General features: G+C 33.6%; 1 protein-coding gene across 1 annotated transcript in view; it reads right to left on the bottom strand.

Moving 5' to 3' along the window:
• LOC113513142 (paired box protein Pax-9) overlaps window positions 1-20,186 on the bottom strand; it is a 79,263-nt gene that overhangs the window by 51,977 nt on the left and 7,100 nt on the right. The window lies entirely within an intron of this gene.

The raw sequence follows: 20,186 nt of genomic DNA, 5'->3' as shown, positions 1-20,186 counted from the left end.
TAAAAGTTAACGTTAACTTGTTTATTTTGATAACTGAGAGAATTTATTATTTTTGAAGTATACTCGAATTGCTAATACCTTCGTGTCAGTGTTTACAAACTTTTTTTAAGAACTTTTTTATATTTTTTAAGAGTTTTACTCTGGCTGGCATAAATGTCTATTTTTTATAACCACTTGGTTTTTTACCTGTTTAGAGGTGAAATGTTTATGAACTCTTAATGAGAATTTTGTAGTGAACAGTTGTATTACACTTAAACTAGTGTGTGACAACTGCAGTCAGCGTTTAGAGATGTTTTAAGAGGAACGCTGCTGCCTATCCCTTGTTCTCCCTTAGTCTGCTCCAACGACACCCACGGGATAGGAAGGGGTAACCTATTCTATACCGGGACCACACGACTATTTTTCCCCCCTATGGGTTGGGTTTTTTTTTAAAGGATGATAATGTTATGGGGATTACCATTCCATTACCTGCCTGCGCTAACGATATACGCTGGAGAGGCACCAGTGAAGGATAATTGTGAGAATGAAAAGCAGATCAGTTAACCCATCGTGATGAATACACTTGGAATGGGGGAAAGGGATTGTTAGTAATGGAGACTAAAAATCCCATTGCTAGCAATATACCCAACCAAGTCGACCTCCACGCGGTTCCCCCTGGAAACTATCATGGTTAATTCCTGATGAATTCATCATGATAGGCTAACTGGCCTGTTTTCATTCTTATCTTTCATTCTACACTGGTGCCCCGCCAGCGTATCCCCTTAGCGCGAGCGGGGTACCATACCATTTTCACCCGTAAAAAAAAAAATACACTTGGAATTCAGCACAATGATGATGGCAGGGGAGACCGCGGAGAAGTCGACTTGACAGGGTATATTGCTAGCAATGAGGCTATTAGATCTCATTACTCCCATTCCTTTCTTAAGATTAGGTTCGTTTAAACTATCCTTCCCAAGAGACATTACAAATAAAGTCTACACAGACGATGTCGGGAAATACCTTGTTCATATTAATGGCTTTATAAATTTCCATAAAGCTCGCGCCACACGAAACGTTAAGGAACACAAAATAATTTCGCGTCCGTGTCACAGTGAGCGTGAGCGTATCAAAGAATATTACGATAACTATTACCATAATGTCATACGACAAAATGCTTAAATTATGGCGCGCGTTACTCGGACACGCCAAACTTATACCTTGCGTATAGGGTTGTCACTGTATCACTTACTGTTTATATTTTTCAACTGACTGGACGTAGTTTTTTTTTTGTATTTGTTTGTTGGAGATATGATCTCCATCAATTATAAAGCAGTTTGGAAAATTCTTTTTTTGCCTGAAAATTTATGTAAATATATAGAATGAATCTGTGAATCTGTTAACTATCCACTACTGAACATAGGCCTCCCCCATAAAGAGAGAGACTACCAGAGGGAGACTTTGTACAAAAGTCGTTTGCTTGGGTACCTCTGTCCCATTCGTGTTTCAATCGTGAAGCAATTGTGTTTGCATTGCTGTGTTTCGGTTTGAAGGGTGGGATATGGCGTGAATTTACAGGGTACAGAGGAATAACATCTGAGTCCTCAGGAATGGTAACGCATGGGGGGTATCATGGGCGAAACAGTATACTCTGTTATGTCCATGGTACTGCTCATGTCTATAGGCGATGGTTACCACTTTCCATCAGGTGGACCGTCAGATTGTTTGCCATTCTAAGTTGTATAAAAAAAAAAATAAAGGAGGTTCTGCCAGTAATTGCTACGCTTGGCAGGTAGATTGACAACCGCAGTTACACTATGGCCATTACTTTCATAGTCTTACTTATATACCTATGCTTAAAGAATGATCCCATAGAAATTTTATTAAAATCTGTTTTTTTCTTTTAATTAAGTTTTTAAATCAAAATAACTGGTTTTGTCATAAATGCAAAATAATCAACGTCAGCTTTTTTTTTTTGTGGAAGAATATATATATAATACAAGTATATATTAAAACAAATGTACTATTATATATTAGTAATGCGAACATTACGATATAAAGTTCCTTATAAATTAATCCAATTAATCAAAATCATTTTAAGCCATTTAACCATTTGAGCACGCTTGAGAAATAAATATTCAATGTTTTACAAACTTTTATACGATTAATTATAATAATGTATAACTAGTTTAATTTAAATATAAGCTGTGTTTTTTCTGAACATATAATGTGTTATACCAACTACAATTTGAGTGATATACCGATTTTAGATTCAATTTCCGAATAAAAAAAATAAGATGTGATATAGTAGATAGTACTTAGTAGTATACTTAGTAGGTATATTATTTCTTTACAAATGATGAAAATAACTAACTAGTGTGTTATTTATGTTGTAATTACTATTATTAATGTTTATTTATTTATTTATAATTCACTTGAAACGTGACATATAAGGTGTTACATATAAAAAGCTTAAATACATGTTTCGCCATATATAGGCATGTAAATGTTGGATTCTTAATATTATTATTATTTATATTATTATGTTATTTCATTATGTCAGTATCAATTAAACCGTTTATTTGTTCCATTATATTGATTAACATTTTAACAATAACATTATTATGAGATACCAGTGACAACCCTACCCAATTCAAGAGAGCTGCTGGAAACGTGAAATCAAGGTTACAGATATCTTTATAATCTAATAGAGGGTGATTTTTTGAACAAGCATTCGCATTGAAGCCTATGTTTTGCGTGAAATGGGCCGTGCGTGTTATTAATAATTTGTGCATATTTTACAGTTTTAACATTTTTATGGCAACGCTTTGTAAGCCATGATTTTACAGAGTACAATGTCATGGTATTACCACCTCCAGTCAGTTTAGGGTTCTTATATGTTATTATTATAAATATATTAACATAGAAAAAGTAATTACATGACATGAACAACTTTTTTATTCCTGTACTTTATTCTGTTTGTATTTTATGTGAATATTTATTTTATTCAAACATACTTTTTGGGGGGGAAAAGGATTATTAGTAATGGGATCAATTAGCTCCATTATAAGAAATATGCCCTGTCGGTCGATCTCCACATGGTTCCCACTGGAAACCATCGTGGTTAATTTTAGTTGAATTCATCAAGATGGACTAACTGCTTCCATCCTCGTCTTTCATCTCCCAATTGTGCCCCGCCAGTGTATACCGACAGCGCAGGCGGGGTTACCATTCCATTATTATCCATTAAAAAAACATGTTTTTTTTTATCATTCCATTACAAAAAGTTAAAAAATTCTATACTCACATATAGAAACACAATTAAGCTAGACCGGCGCCACCTACAAAGAGTACCTAATAATTACTAGTCTTAATTATGCATAGTAGGTACTTAGTAAAGAGCTCGACGAGGGAATTAAACATTGCAATAAGTTGGATAAAACTATATTAAATGGTCAGGGATTAGTAGACAAATTGAGTGGACATATTTATCTTACAGTAATTTATATGAAGTATCTTATTCACTTATTTTATTATTAAGTAAGATTAAGATATCAGAATTACAATAAATATTACTTATTTTTAAACTCAATTTGACTGTGGATATTTTTTATTTAACAAATACAATAATTTTAATACGCTCACGACTGTAGGGCATGTAATCCCTGTACGAGACATTTGTCAATTTGTTTACGTTATTTATTTAAACTTTAATGCACAGTGAAACTGTGTACATATGGCGGACTTAACACCGGACGGTGTTCTCTACCAGTCAACTATTGGGCAAACCGAGAAATAAGCAGGTGGTGCATTATTGTTTTTTTTTTATTTTTTTTTTTTTATAATATAACGATAGAAATGTTGCTTTTATTAGAATGCCAGTCGGTTTCTATCTATCTTGAACAAATTTTAAATTAATTTAAATAGTATCGCAAAAATAGGTAGCCGTGTGGTCCCAGCTGAGAATAGGCCACCCTTCCTTTCCCGTGGATGTTGTAGGAGGCGACTAAGGGAGAGCGAGGGACGGGAAGCAGCGTCCCTCTTACATTTAAAGCCTGACTGCGGTTGCCAATCCGCCTGCCAACCGTGGCAACTACTGGCAAAACCCCCCCAAAGGGGAGGCTTATGTTCAACAGTGAACAATTAAAGGCTGATATGACGATGATGAAGTATGAATATAATCATCTTTATGTATTACGTACTACATATTTTTTTATACAACTTAGAATGGCAAACAAGCTGACGGCCCACCTGATGGAAAGTGGTTACCGTCGCCTATAGACGTGAGCAGTGCCATGGACATAACAGAGTATACTGTTTCCCCCATGATACCCCCCATGCGTTGCCATTCCTGTGGACTCAGGTGTTATTCCTCCGTACCCAGTAAATTCACGCCATATCCCACCCTTCAAACCGAAACACAGTCATGCAAACACAACTACTTTACGGTTGAAACACGAATGGGACAGAGGTAAGCAATCGACTTTTGTACAAAGTCTCCCTCTGGTAATTTTTATTATGTTTTTATATTTTATATATTTATTTATATTTATATACAATCCCGAAAGTAATAATGTTTAATTTAGACATATTGCTTATCCATTTCAATCAATCAATTTGCTTTCGCGAAATTTGTCAATGAGTTTATATATATTTATTACAAGTATATTTATTATATATTCACAGTATCAGCAATAATATTATATATTAAGAAAGATATAATCTTTATAAAAGTGAGTTAATTAAATGCGAATACAAAAAATATGTGTTTATCTGTTCTCGGAACGATATACTGAAGATATATAGTTGGTAACACCGAGCTAACCCGCCACGGTCGCTAAAGACCACACTGATATCTTAACCCGTTAGCGACAAACTTAAATTATACGCTCCCTTTAAAAATAAATTGTTCTAACGATCTTATTGGTGAAAGGGTTCCGTACCCAATTTATAATTTACATTTAAGATACTTCTTTTCATTTAAGAGTTTCCTCTTGTCGGTGCAACTAATTCATGCATCTTCCTCCAGCCAGCTCTATCCCAGGCCATATCCTTTATCTTACTATACGAGATGTCACCTAGTGTTTCCTTTATCTATCCCATGTAGTTATTCCTCGGTCTTCCTCTTCCTCTTTTGCCCTTTTAATTTAAGATACTTAATGTAATGCAATAAAATATTACTTATCCAAAGTGATATTTTTTACTAAGTTATACTTTATTTTGTTTAAGTGTTTTATACTTTTCGTGTTTATTTATAAGTATAATATTGATAATTAATAATAATTAATTCATTAATTTGTGCATTTATTTTCCACTGTCATATTACTGTATGTAAAAAAAGTATAAATAAATAATTAAATTATTTATTTATTTATTAAACTTTAATAGTCCTAGAAAGTGTAAATGGCGGACTTAACACCGTATGGCCTTATCTACCGTAGACACATTAGTCGACCGTAAACAGGAATAATAGAAAATATAATTGACGGTTCAACGTTATGAACAATAATTAAAGCACTAGTTAATATAATAATTTACTAAATTATTAAAGGATAGAAGATTAACCCATGACGGACATATTATATATTTATAGATTGGTATATTATATACCGAAAATATAGATGACATCAGTAAAAAATCATAAAAATCGGATTATACTGTTCGTTTTATATAAAAATATATAATCATTAAAAAAAATATAAAAAAGGAAACACCTAAATAAAAAAAATACATTAGTATCTATATTATAGTGCTCCACCTACCCTTTGTCTTTTTCTCAATGTCCTCTACCCGATGGCTGTCTCAAATCTGCTGTCAAAATCAAAGAGATAAGGCCGCCTTTTGTTCCACTTCTCATTAATATTTACTGTTTTTATTATTTTTTTACTTGGTGCAATAAAGTGTAAAGTAAATAAATAAATAAACACCCAAATTAAACGTTCCATTGAATCTAAACGGAACCCGTATAAAAGTAAAAGCGGCCGATTCCAGTGGCCGATTGTTGGTAAAAAACAAACTGGTGGTGAATTGATTAGCATAAACCGACGCCTCCGGACCCCCCATGGATCTCTCTCAATTAAGCCACTTGTCTTTTCGCGCTCGCGCCGTGTGCAAGCGACCTTATCTCCGCCCGTGGGTGACTTTATTTTATGCTGAATATTGTTAGTAAAGCTTTCAGGACTTGGTTTGTATTTAAGGATTTAGTATTGTATATCTGGTAACGTCTGTATGACCTTTTTCCTCTGTCGTTAAAATAACCCGTGTCATATAATGACCTTGGTAGTACAGCAGTTTAAGATACCGCTTCACGTTGCGATGGTCGCGGATTCAATCCGGTCATATATTTTTGTTATGTTAGTATTCATGAGCATGATTGTTTATGTTAATCTGTGTTTTCTATGTATCTATAACTCATTAATAAACGACTGGTGAGTACTAAAAATGTACAAGCAGATTAAAGGGTCCAGAAATAATTGAAATTTTACTGAATATTATTTATAAACTACTGTTATCCGCAGCTTTGCTTGCATTACTCGTACAAAGTATCCTTTGCATTACAATATAATCTACCTGCGTATTAAATTTAATTCAAATCCAATCATGTATTACCATTCCTGAGAACTAAGGTGTTATTATACCTTTGTACCTTGAACATTTACAGCAATATCCCATACCATACCGAAACAGCTAAATATAGCTCGTTTACAGTAGAAACAAGAGTGAAAACTAAGGTAGCCAGTTCAGTAACAAATAACATCTTTATCTGAAAATATAACATACTATATTATTAATAGCGGTATAATTAGTAATCAGTTACTAATTATATAGTTTATTATTTATCATATTATTTTTGCACCATATAAGTATGTTTTTTTTTTATTTAACTCAGAATGGCAAACAAGCTGACGGTCCACCTGATGGAAAGTGGTAACCGTCACCTATAGACATGAGCAGTACCATGGACATAACAGAGTATACTGTCTCGCTCATGATACCCCCCATGCGTTGCCATTCCTGAGGACTCAGGTGTTATTCCTCTGCACCCAGTAAATTCACGCCATATCCCACCCTTCAAACCGAAACACAGACATCCAAACATAACTGCTTCACGGTTGAAACACGAATGGGACAGAGGTACCCAAGCAATTGACTTTCGGATTCTCAAAGGTGACTAAAAGAAATCCCTTCAAGGGATATGTCCACCTGTGTACATTTTTGTTATAACCTGATATCTATTATTATTATTATGTCAACCGTTTACCGTCCACTGCTGAACATAGGCCTCCCCCTGTTGAAGTCTTATATATAAATTAAAAGATACAATATACATATATTGAAAGTGAACGTACAAAAGCATTTAAATAAATATAAACTTAAATCATTGATTTATAATTACAATGGTTGGACTCCACTATAGCAATATAACCACGCTCTATTGTGTTTGTCACCGTTTATCTGACTCGGTAGATAAATATATCTTCATTAGGTTCCCTGCTTCTAACGGACAACTAACATTACATTTGTGTAGACAATTTTATATTTTATCGGTAACATTTACACCGTTGTGTATCATAAAATATTCGTAAAGATTCACACATTTGTATGACTCGATTATCATTATGAAGTCGCTCCATCGATATCTATCTAAAGTATTTTAGTTTTATAGTTAAACGTGTCGTAAGTACATATTATATTTTAACTATATAAATCTACTGTAAGAATCAATCCGATTGTTCTTATAGCTAAAATACATAAATATTTTATTAACTTGTTCATAGAAATCAAGTCAAAAGACAAGTCATCAAGGAACAAACGAAATATTGACAGTATTGTACAGACTGTTATGTGTAACGAGGGTTATTAGAATTCCTAAACAACAGAGGGCGACACTATCATACGTTTAGTAGTAGTGATGCATAAAAATATATTTTAAAATTATACAACTATATTTAGCTATATTTATTAATAATAAAATATTATAAATTAAATATTTATTATGAAAACAATTCTATTTTTTTATTATTAGGTAGGTTTTGTTATTTATTCAATAATATTTACCACATTAATAAGACTTTTCAAGTATATAATTTTAACTAAAAATGTTTAAAAATGTTATTAGTCAATAAATCGATAAAATAAATATCTCTGAATAATATTCTAGCTAAAACTGTTATTTATTATTTTAATACAATTTTATATAATATGTAATATGGATAATGTTTGCACATGGATGATATTTAAAAAAAATATTGGCATCAGATGTCTCATTAAGACCAATAGAAGTCAAAATAATATTGTTAGAAATTTAGTCCGTCTATTTGCCTACGTGTATTTGCTTCAGTATCAAGCAAAAATTACTGCACCAAATTAGATGCGATTTTCACAATTGTGTCCTTGAAGACCCATCTTAAAAACTGTTGTAAATTATATTTTATCTTCATAAAGATGTCTGTAAATGATCTATTTCATAGGTTTTCTACTTTTGAAATCCACACGTACGAGCTATAGGGCAAAAAGCTAGTTAATTAAGCAGGCGTTGATAGGCTACGGTAACCACTTACTATCAGGTGGGCCGTATGCTTGCTTGCCACCTCAGTGGTATAATTTTTTTTTTTCGATTTAAGTAAGACATGTAAATTAAATCGATAGGTATTAAATTAAAAAGCTAGTTATTAATAAAAATATATTTTGCAGTCATTATTATTCAAATAAAATCAAATATTAAACTAAAATACTTATAATTATCGTTACCATTTCATCCTATCTTACGTACACTACTGAATAATTAAATTCAACCTTAAATTAACTCGTTAGGCGTACATGTCGGTGTGAATAACAGTCGCCATATAAAATGCTTGCATGTTGCGCTGCGCGGGCGCAGATAAAGATACTGACACCGACGCCGTCGCATTAGCATATATGCGCCACACAGAGAGACCACCCTATATACGTATGCCTTGCGATTAGCTATTTATTCACCAATAGTTGTGCCTTCTTAAACGGAGGAGATTCGTAACTCGTCTTCATTCGTCGAAAATTAGTTAGGTTTACACTAATTTTGTGTGTATGTTCGTGTAGTTATGCCATAGTTTTTATCAACTATAAAACTGATCCTTTTTTACAATTAGTCCACTGCTTTCAACATAATATTATTTATTATTTCACGTATAAATTGCTTTTTTTTAATGAGTAGTAATCTAAGTATAGGGAATAGTTAAGTAAAAATGTGAAATAAACTATATTAAATTAAATCTTCAACTCGTAATGTAATGTAATTGGACTCTCTTTTCTGCGCTTAGTCTCTTATTTGATCTTTGTGCGAATGAGTCGTGGCTAGTACAGCCAACCCAGCTGCGCTCAGAAGCACAGAAGCTTCCTGAGATTCAACAGGAGCCCTTATTCATGAGCGCAGTTCATGGCGGTATCACTATACGACTATCACGCTGTGTCGCTGTATGCATGCAGTAAACGAAGGTTGATAGTGGTGTCTATTGAGTTCAAACTAGTCGAGCATACCCAAATTCAAGACGTGACTGTTCTTGTTTAAAAATGAAATTCTTATTTAGTTCGACAGTTTCAAAAGCATTCAATAATTACACCCTATCATACGTCCGAGCATTCAAGTAACAGTCGTAGCAAATAATCCCAATTAAGTGCATGACTAAATATTTAATATTTGCAAAAACTAGCTCATTACTCAGTCGGACATGAGGGAAAATAGCTAAAACTCACGGATATTTGCATTTTCGTGCCACATGAAATATTTCGCTGGAAAACTCTAAAATTTAATGAGTTCGCACAAAATTTACATACTGGCGTTATATTTTTATTGGGTTTTAGTGTTCCGAATTAACCTAAATTAAAAATAAGGCTAAGGACGTTAGATTAAATTTATATTTTTTTATTGTATTCTACGTCTTAATATTCCCCCAAGAAATGAGTTGTCAAACGTAAAAAGTTTTTTTTTTTTAATTCTGACTGGTAAATCCAGATTCAGAGATCAGAGCGTTTAAATAAATGAACACTTTTATTTTTTATATTAGTATAAATATCAAATATATATACTAATGAAAATAAGACCACTATAACAGTAATGTTATTTTTGTGCTTTGATGATAAATTAACTGTAGATTTTAAATTTAAATTATATTTATTCAAACAGACTTGTTTACAAGCACTTTTAAATCGCCATTTTTTTTAATCTATTGCAAGGTTTGGAAAATTGTTATCTGTTGAGGAGAGCCCGCAAGAAACTTAACAGTTACTCTTTAAATTTCTTTTAACATTATGTGTATTTATTTAAATGTTCTATGTCTAAAATTATACAGACGTTTAAAGTTAATGCATGATCGACCATGCACATTTGACATTCAAGATATCGTTTAGTGTGTAATGGTCTTAGTTTAATAAGTTGCATATTTAACTATAAATACTCGTAAATCATTTAACGATTAACGGTGATAATAGAATCTAGCGTTGTAGGGGGACCAACGTTATCGCGTTAGCAAATTACCAATATTTTTGACGTCAACTTGATTCGAACTCACAATCTGCAATTCATAAGTAGTGACAGAAAACCATTAGGTTATAAAGATTTTATAAATTCCTATAAGTATACAACACTGGGGGGAAAGGGATTGTTAGTAATGGAGTTTGACAGCCCCATTGCTAGCAATATGCCTTATTAGGTCGACCTCCACGTGGTTCCCCTGGAAACCATCGTGAACAATTCTTGTTGAATTCGTCACGATGGGCTAACTGACCTACTTCATCCCCACCTATCATCCTTCACTGGTGCCCCGCCGGTGTATACCGATAGCGCGGGTGGAGTTACCATTCCATTATCATCCATTAAAAAAAAAAGTATACAACACTTTACTAATATTAAATAAAAACGTTTGTAATTAATACAAGAAGTATTGCCTTAACGACTCAAGATATCATTATTCTTTTATAATATAAAGAGAGATATGTACAGAGATATTTTAATATCTAATTTATTAAGAATTAACATCTACGTGCTATAAATATCAAGAACAAGTACTAAAAAATTAAAAAAAATATATTTAAAGATAAAAAAATTCTATTATTCGATTATTCTTTTTGGTAGAGAAATACAGGCTATTTTTTTAATCCGGCCATAAGGACTATGTTGTAGGTAAAAACTAATCTTTACTAATATTATAAATGTGAAAATATATTTCTTACCTTTTAGCACCAACCAATTACCATGAAATTTGATATACATGTACTGTACGAAACAGAAAACAACATATGTTACTTTTTATCTCATTAAACATAGCCTGGTTACAAGGACGAAGTCACAGGTAAAAACTAGTATTTTATAAGTAAGGCATCATTATTGTATACCTAAATAAGTAGTCTTGATAACGAACACGCGTGAACAATTCCGTTTATTTCACAACAAAATACAGTTATGCTTGGCTTTTATAAAATTTTAAATATTCATACGAACTAAATAAATTCATAACACAACTAACACTAGGATAGTAAATAAAAATAGGATATAAAGTATATATTATCACGTATAAATGGTGTTCACCTTTGAATTCTTTTACTTTGAAAATAATTTAAAAATAGCAAACTTCGGGAAATTCGATTCAAAAACAACACTAAAAACACAAAATATAATTTTTTTTAATCACAGTACACAACTGGAATAAGATTTATATAATTTAATAAAATTTCTATTTACATAATGAAGTAATATGCAATATGTTTGCATTGACATTTAAAAATTACACACTTACTTCAAATACGAAAAACGCAGCTAGGAACAATTTGTATGGGGAAAAGAAAAAATAAAATAAATATAAGTTTCTTGAGTTATCTCGAGTAATTTTTCCAATTTTTCTCTTCATGCAAACCTTATTCCTTCAAAGAATATTTAAAAATTAAATTATAGATAATTGAATTATTTTTAAAGTTTGTCAGACAATACAGATGATGCAACTCTTCAGTATGAATGCCCTTAACGAAGATCATTATTTATGATCGTGTAATTTGATCGGCTTATGATTGCGTGTATGATCAGTGGCCAACATTCAACACTTGGCCGGCGGCAAAGCTTTCATTGCCAATTATTTAAACAAGATGTACATTCGCGACAATACCCCAGCAATTTTGAACCCAATCTCGTTGGGACAAGGGCCTAATTTTCTCCGATATCATTAGTGTAGAATTTGAATCGTGATGTAGTAACAATGAAAGAAATTTTGGAAATTAAGACGTAAGTACAGAGTGTGTTGTAGGTACTTGTTGTTCTGATTGAACAATATTATTTATAACTTGTATTTATGTAATTACATTCTTTAATTTCTTTCAAATTAATTGCCAGTAGCCCAGTTCTTCTTAATTATAACAAAAGATATACAGGGACATAGACAAAGAAATGATAGTTAATAAAAGGTATAATATAAGTATCTAAGATTGCAAAATTCTTTATGGGTATACAAAAAAAAGTATCTGCAAAATAAATTTTATAAAACAAAAAATAAGTTGATGAAAAATAAGTATCAAGAGATAAAAAGTGGTAGCCGTTGTCTATAGACATAAATGTTAACAGCACCATAGATATTACATAATACGTTATGGTACTCTGAGGGGAAAGGGATTATTAGTAATGGATTATAACAGCCTCATTGTTAGCAATATACCCTATCAAGTTGACCTCCACGCGGTTCCTACTAGAAACTCTTGTAATTAATTCTTGTCGAATTCTTCACGACGAACCGCCTTCATGACCTGCCTTCATTCTCACTGGTGCCCCACTAGCGTACCAATAGCGTAGGTGAGGTTATCAGTCTATTTTCACACATTAAAAAAACTAAGGTATTCTAGTTAGAATACATTAATAGAAAACTTTATCAGTCAACTGACTGGTAATGTATAAAATCCAAGTTGTTGTCTTTTTTATATGACGAAAACGGCAAACAATCATACAGCCCGTCTGAGATAATAAACAATCACTGTAGCTTATAGACGCCTGCAACATTAGATTTTTTAACTGTTATTAATTTTTTTTTTATACAACTTAGAATGGCAAACAAGCTGACGGCCCACCTGATGGAAAGTGGTAACCGTCGCCTATAGACATGAGCAGTACCATGGACATAATAAAGTATACTTATTTAATCCAACCTGAGGACTAAGAAGTTACTCTGCCTTTGTATATTACTATTATCCTACTATTATTTATATATTACTATATTCCATTCCACAAAACTGAATACATCTTAGAATTCTAGACTTAGTAAAAAATTCAATTTCAAATGATATAATTATATATAGACGAATTATGGCCATTATTATTTAATTCATTTCTCTATTCCATTCATCACTATTTTCATTGATTTTCTCTCTTTTTTTGAAATGTTTTTACTCTTAAGTAAGTGGAAGTTCCTTTTATATATCAACCGAACAGAACGAAATGAAAGTAATATCTCCATTAAACCTTCATTGTAAATAGTACTTTAAACAGTACATTAATTATAATTAAGGAACATCGACAATCTCTTGCAGTTTCGCAATAAAACTTAATTTGTGTGGCGCAGTCGCCGGCAGTGGTCGTGCGTCGCTCAGGGCTCGATATTGCAGTTATTGGTCCTTCGGCGATTTAATTGCAACGTCGTAGTACCCTACAGATAAAATAAATGAAGGATTTATGTGTTTTATTCGATTTCGGAAGAATTGAGAGTTATTTTTTTCTAGTATGTAAGTTTAGTATAAAAGTGTTATGTGTGTTCCCAAAGTGGCCGATAACGCCCCCTTGTGGGCGCTGCAGGCCTAAAGGGGGGCGGTAAGAGACCCAAAAAAAAATGGAGGCGTTGTATAGAGACTCGTTTAGAATTAATGTTTAATCTCCGCTAATATAGCTCACAATAATTGATTGATTTAATTTGAAGTAATAGTGGTTTTTAAGTAGATGAAACAATTTGGGCGCTAAAAAATAATTTATTCTCAAAGTGGGCAGTAGACAAAATAAGTTTGGACAAGGACATTCTTCATGTTTGTCAATCCTCGACATTAATGTTGTTTCAGTCATAATAAAACCACTAAACGGCTTACACAGAGCAAAATTAAATTCAAATAAAATCATAGCTTAATTTTCATACATATTTGCCCTGAGTTTTATTACGGCAAAATTTTCACATAAATATTTTATTACTAGACTTTACACGCATAAAATTACTACGTTCCGCAATTACACGTGAACCGGAATAAATTATCGTCGTTTAATGTTTTCAAAATAATTTTATGGCACATTTTAGTATGAAATTATTCTATCAACTGGACATAAATGTATAATGCACTCGTTGGGAGCCCTTTGCGACACCGGCCGTTCGCAGATCGTTTACCATTTACACGTAATAATTGTACACCGAAACGGCGGATTCAATGAGCGTCTTATACATGCAAATTTCATATTTGGCACTAATTATGTTGAATTATAGGGCGCGAACGTTGCGAGGTGCGAAAATTGGGTGTTAAAAGAACTAAAGGCTCGTTATACAGTTGTTATGTGAGTTGCAACATCGCGTACTAAATGATCCGAAAATACGTGGTATGCATAGTTATTTAACAATTGTCATATTTTTACAAGCATATTTTGGTTCTGTAATAAATCAGTAACTTCAGTCGTGATAGATATTTGAATTTCGAATGCGGAATTATGCGCCCACACACATATTTTGTTTTATTTTGCATTAGTTTTCAGCCTAAGTCGTAACAAAACTAATAATTACCCAACATGGAATCCAATGGGAAAGTCTGTTCAGAAGATAAAATTTATTTTAATTTTTAAATTAGACTTTTAAAAATAGAAATGTGAAAACCACATTTAATTTAGTGTAGTAATTTTTACGTTTTGCCGAAACAAACATACATACAGATAGACAAACAGACAAATAAAATTTCTAAAAATTATTGATTTGGCTTCTATCACAATTATTTATATGAAGGATAACTCATATAATTTTTTTCTTTTATATCTCCTATACACAAATATCGTTTAGTTACAATTTTAGTATAGAATGACTAAAACATTGCATAAAACACAACACACACACACTCACACACACACAGAGAGAGAGAGAGAGAGAGAGAAAGAGAGAGAGACGAAATATATTTATATTAAGTACCTCTTTGTTTTTCGTTGAATTATCATCCCGGATCTAACAGATCCGGTGACAGTTTGTATTAAAAATGTTTTTCCATCATCAGAAGCAATTCTCAGCCCAAAGCATGCATTGTGTCCGTTAGATGTTACCCACATCACATGAGAATCGTGTAACATGCAAACAATATAATTCGCGTAGATCCACATCAAATTAAACACCTGTACAGATAAGCACTGCACTAAGGCATAAGTTGAAAGCGTTTATGGTAGCTGAAAGATCTATTTTTACACAATGTGACAATACCACAGGCTAGTGAAATGAACACAACAGTTTTTGCAAATTTTAAGATGGCGTATCAAAATAAAATATACACCATTTTTACTCTAATTAATTAATTACGCTTGGCAAACTGAGGTTGCCAACCTCAGGCAGGTTGGTAACTTCAGTTTGCCAACCTGCCTAGTAAAATTCCCCTTATCAGAAAGGCTATGTTCAGCAGTGGATACATATTTAACATATAATTAAACAGTTGCTTTGTAATATTATCTAATAAAATATCGATTTATATTTTTTTAAAAGAAGAATGATTAAAAAAATTACATAACAAGATCTAGAGGCATGAATATTTGTTCCTTGTAGGTGTAACGTGAGGATAAAAAAAATAGTTCCTGATGTTCCCGTAGGAATTTCAGGCTGAATTTCAAACAGTGTTGTCACTTACAACTGCTGGAAACAGTTATTAACATTATTGCTTACGCTTAATTACAAAATAACACCTTAAATGAAATAAATGAATATGAATATCCTACAGCGATCTAAAATGGCGTCTTAAAATTAACTTAAAAATAATAACAGGTGTGCATTATACGCGATGTTTAACTGTAACTTATTAGGGTGCAAGACATAAGTACAAATACTTGCACAAGTTCTACTAATGAGTTATAACGTCCAATATGATCAGAATCCCTAATTGATTGTGCCCCTTAATGATGTGTAACACCTTGTCTGATGATGTTTTATTGCTTCTAATCATAATAGTTTCAAGGAAATATTTACGCAGCGCATTTAAGTTTTGGCGTTCTACTCTAGTCTCTAACTTCAAAAAGCCTCTTTCATAAACTATCATATCGAACAATCTTGAGCCACCTGCATCCATTGAATCCCTGCATCTAAAGTAATCACTCCATCGAATGAGTGGTCGACCTACACAGCGTTTACCCGTATAAGACCTCCACTCAAGAACCATTTCCTCCGCATTGGTTGTCGAATCTTCGAGTTATGTGTCTAGCCCATTGCTATTTCAGGTTGCTTATCCTTCGGGCTATGTCGATAACTTTGCGAATATCCTTATTTCGGATTCTGTCACGCAAAAAAACTATGAGCATAGCCCTCTCCATAGCTCGCTAAGTAATTTGAAGCTTTTGCTTACGAGCGACTGTGTAGGACCATGTTTTGGTTCCGTAGATTATAACTGGCAATGCGCACTAGTTAAAGACCTTCGTCTTCAAACTCTAAGGTATTTTGGATGAGAAGATGTGGCGCAGATTCCTGAACCCTTTAACAGGAATATAGCAGTCAAATTGCAGAAATATGGCATATTAATCCTCAGGTACTATGTGAACGCATGCGTGGCACCGTGGGTACCATAGAGAACGTGATGTCCTTGATGCTTATCATATCTACATGTGACGATTACAACTTTCCATCAGGTAGGCCGTTAGCTTATTTGCCATTCTATATTCTATAGAAATAGTTGTTACTGGCGTACTTATTTTGAATTTTATTTTTAATGATAAATTAAATAGTTCATAAAGAACAGTAGTAATTAATAAATTATTAGTTAATAATTTACTTTTAAGTACAGGTAACTATGTATGAATGTATAACATTCTGTGACTCCCGTCGCTTATCGCTTGTCACTTTGTATGTTTATATACTGAAATGAATCTCTATGTCTTTGTAAATAGAGATGACAATAATTATTACAAATAGGAAGCGTAGTTAGTGCTATTACAATGGTTATGTCCCACGCTGGAGACGCACCGTGACCGTCGCGCCACTTCCAACAAGCACGCTGAAGCACAGTGGCGCCCTCAATTACAGAGACATTAATTATTTTGATAACTTATTAGTAGAATTACTAATAGATACAAAAAGTTCTTCAAAGAGGGCGTATTAAGGTTTGTTAAGGGTCGGCAACTTGCGCGTGATGTCCCTGTTGTTATAGGCGTTCATAGGCTACGATAACTCCGTTTACCATCAGACGGGAAGTATGCTTGTATGTCACTATCATCATCATATCAGCCGTTAACCATCCGTTGTAAAATATAAGCCTTCCCCCTGGGGGCTTTTCATAGTACTTGCCACGCTTGGCAGACGGATTAGCAATCGCAGTTAGACTTTAGAGATGTTTTATGGTTCACCAACATAGTAGTATAAAAAAAAGCATGAATTATTTGCATGGTAACTTTATGCGTTTTTTTATGGGCAGAGAAAGGCGGATGTATTATGTGTATGCTAATAGTGTATAATGGCGGAGTACTACGGGAAGATTAAATAATGACGATGACGTCAGATCAGTTGTCCAATCGTGACAGATTTGAAATTAGGTATTTTCAATTTTCATATAAGATTATTTTAAATAAGAATTATAAAACTGGTATAGGAAATTAGATAGATAATTTATTTGCATTACTTACAGTACATAAATTACAAACATACACATAATACAGACATACACAGTAAAAGAGATAAAAGAAAGAAAAACAAAAAAAAAAACAAAAACAAAATATGATTGTTTGCGCTTGAAGGTGAGAAGCTCTTGGTTGAAATGAAATGCTTGTCCGTGCCTCAAGTTTTATAATAAATTAAAATAAATACAAAAGTGCGTGTAGTTCTATCCGTTAACAAAATTTGAATGTTTGACCTTCTAGCGGTTAAACGGTCTATATCTATGGTTCTAATATTGCAAGTACGAAAAATTTACTTTTTATTAAAACGTCTATACTGCCAAATCTTGAACATGCCCCCGGCCTTGGAAGCTTCAGCTTTCAATTTTAAAACCTTAAAACTAGAATTAGTCATCAAGTAAGGGACATATCTTGCTGTAAGCGCGTCTCACGACACCTGACGATGTGCGAATATCGGCTACTCTAGTGATGCCGTCTTTGCCAGGGAAGATCTTCACTATTCGACCGAAATGCCATTTTAGCGGCGGTAGGTTGTCGTCCTTAATAACTACTAGCATATCAGGCTGCAGTTCAAGTGTGTTCTTCCTTCCTTTAGTCCTTATTTGAAGTTCTGACACGTATTCTTTCGCCCAACGGGACCAAAATTGCTGTCGAATCTGCTCAACTCGTTGATAACGTGTCAGTCGATAAACAGGCGTCTCAGTGAAGTCATCACCAGCAGGCGCAGTAAGTGGACGTCCCACGAGAAAATGGCCTGGACTAAGAGGTGACAAATCTTGTGGATCTGAGGACATAGGGCTTAAAGGACGGGAGTTCAGGACCGCTTCAAATTGTGTCAACACTGTGCTGAACTCCTCGTAGGTTAAGTGCGCGTTTCCTACTATACGACGTAGGAAATTCTTACAGGACCGAATTCCAGCTTCCATAATCCACCAAAATGAGGCGCATAAGGCGGTATGAATGTGAATTGAATATTCTGAGCCGTGGCATATTCTATAATCTGTGACGAACAATTAGCTAAAAAATGTTTAAAGTCATTCATCAATCCAACAAAATTTCTACCATTATCAGAAACAATCTTACATGGATTGCCACGCCTAGATATAAATCTCTTTAACGCTAATAAATATGCATCTGTTGACAAGTCACTGACGAGTTCTAAATGTACAGCGCGCGTTACAAAACAAATAAATAAGCACACATAGCATTTTGTCGTCCTAGCACCTTTACCCTTACGATTAAGTATGAGCATTGGTCCGGCGTAGTCCACCCCAGAACGCATAAAAGGAAAGCCCGAAGTTAAGCGTTCTTTTGGTGAATCTCCCATAAGGGGAGTAGGAGTCATACCTCTCAAGCGTTTACAAATAATGCAATCATAAACAACCTTCAACCTGCAACAACTGCTTGTGTTCGTGTCTGAATAGTAGTAGGGAGAAAATATGTTTAGATGAAATTAAAATCGGATGTTTTTATCAAAATTAAAGTCGGGAGAATTTACAATCCGACCACCAACACGAATTAGTTTATTTTTATCAATAAATAAATTTAATTTACACAAATTATGCTTATTAACTAGAGTACTATTATTTGTGAGTAACCTATACTCATCTGAAAACGATTCTAGTTGAGACAGTCGAGCCAAAGTTATATCAGATTCCCTCAATTAATTGACAGTGAGAGTACCTGACCGTTGAGTATTTTTATTGCGCGTATTATGAATAAAACGTTGCATATATGCGACAGTTCTTCTCATGCGACTATATTGAGAAAATCCAACAAATGGAAAGAATGTACGTTCGCAGTCTTGATCAGTAGCGTAGGAATGCGTCACACTGGATTTCAACTCAGGCAATAGTTGCTGAGAGTCAAGTGAATTTAATGATACATTATTGCAACTGAAGTTAGTGTAACGAAGAAAAGATGGGCCTTCCCACCATAAAGTAGAAGATGAGAGATCCTCCATCTGAATACCGCGCGAGATCAGATCAGCTGGGTTTTCCTTCTCTCTGACATGACGCCATGGAAGTTCCTTCCCCAACTCATATATTTCTGCCGTTCTATTTTGTACAAAAGTTTTTTGTACTAAATAGAAGAGTCCTTCTTCTGAGACCTTGCATTCGAGTGCCAGCTGCTTTAGACACCTAACAATAAGAAACGGTGCGGAGGCTGTCCCATACGTTACCGTGTTTAATTGATAAATACCTAACGGTTCAGATGGATTGTCACGCCACACAATCGCTGGAGATCTGGAGATCGCGTTGTAATTCGTTTAGGAGACACTGCCTGTACATCTTTTCGACGTCTGCACAAGCAGTGTACCTATGTTGTCTGAAACGAAGCAAAATGTCAACTAAATCACCCTGCACTGGAGGTCCGATTT

The sequence above is a fragment of the Galleria mellonella genome, unplaced genomic scaffold (assembly GCF_026898425.1).
Source record: "Galleria mellonella isolate WM207_F2 unplaced genomic scaffold, CSIRO_AGI_GalMel_v1 utg264, whole genome shotgun sequence".
Lineage (NCBI taxonomy): Eukaryota > Metazoa > Arthropoda > Insecta > Lepidoptera > Pyralidae > Galleria > Galleria mellonella.
Note: the sequence above shows the minus strand (reverse complement) of the source record. Positions and strands in the feature narration are given on the sequence as shown.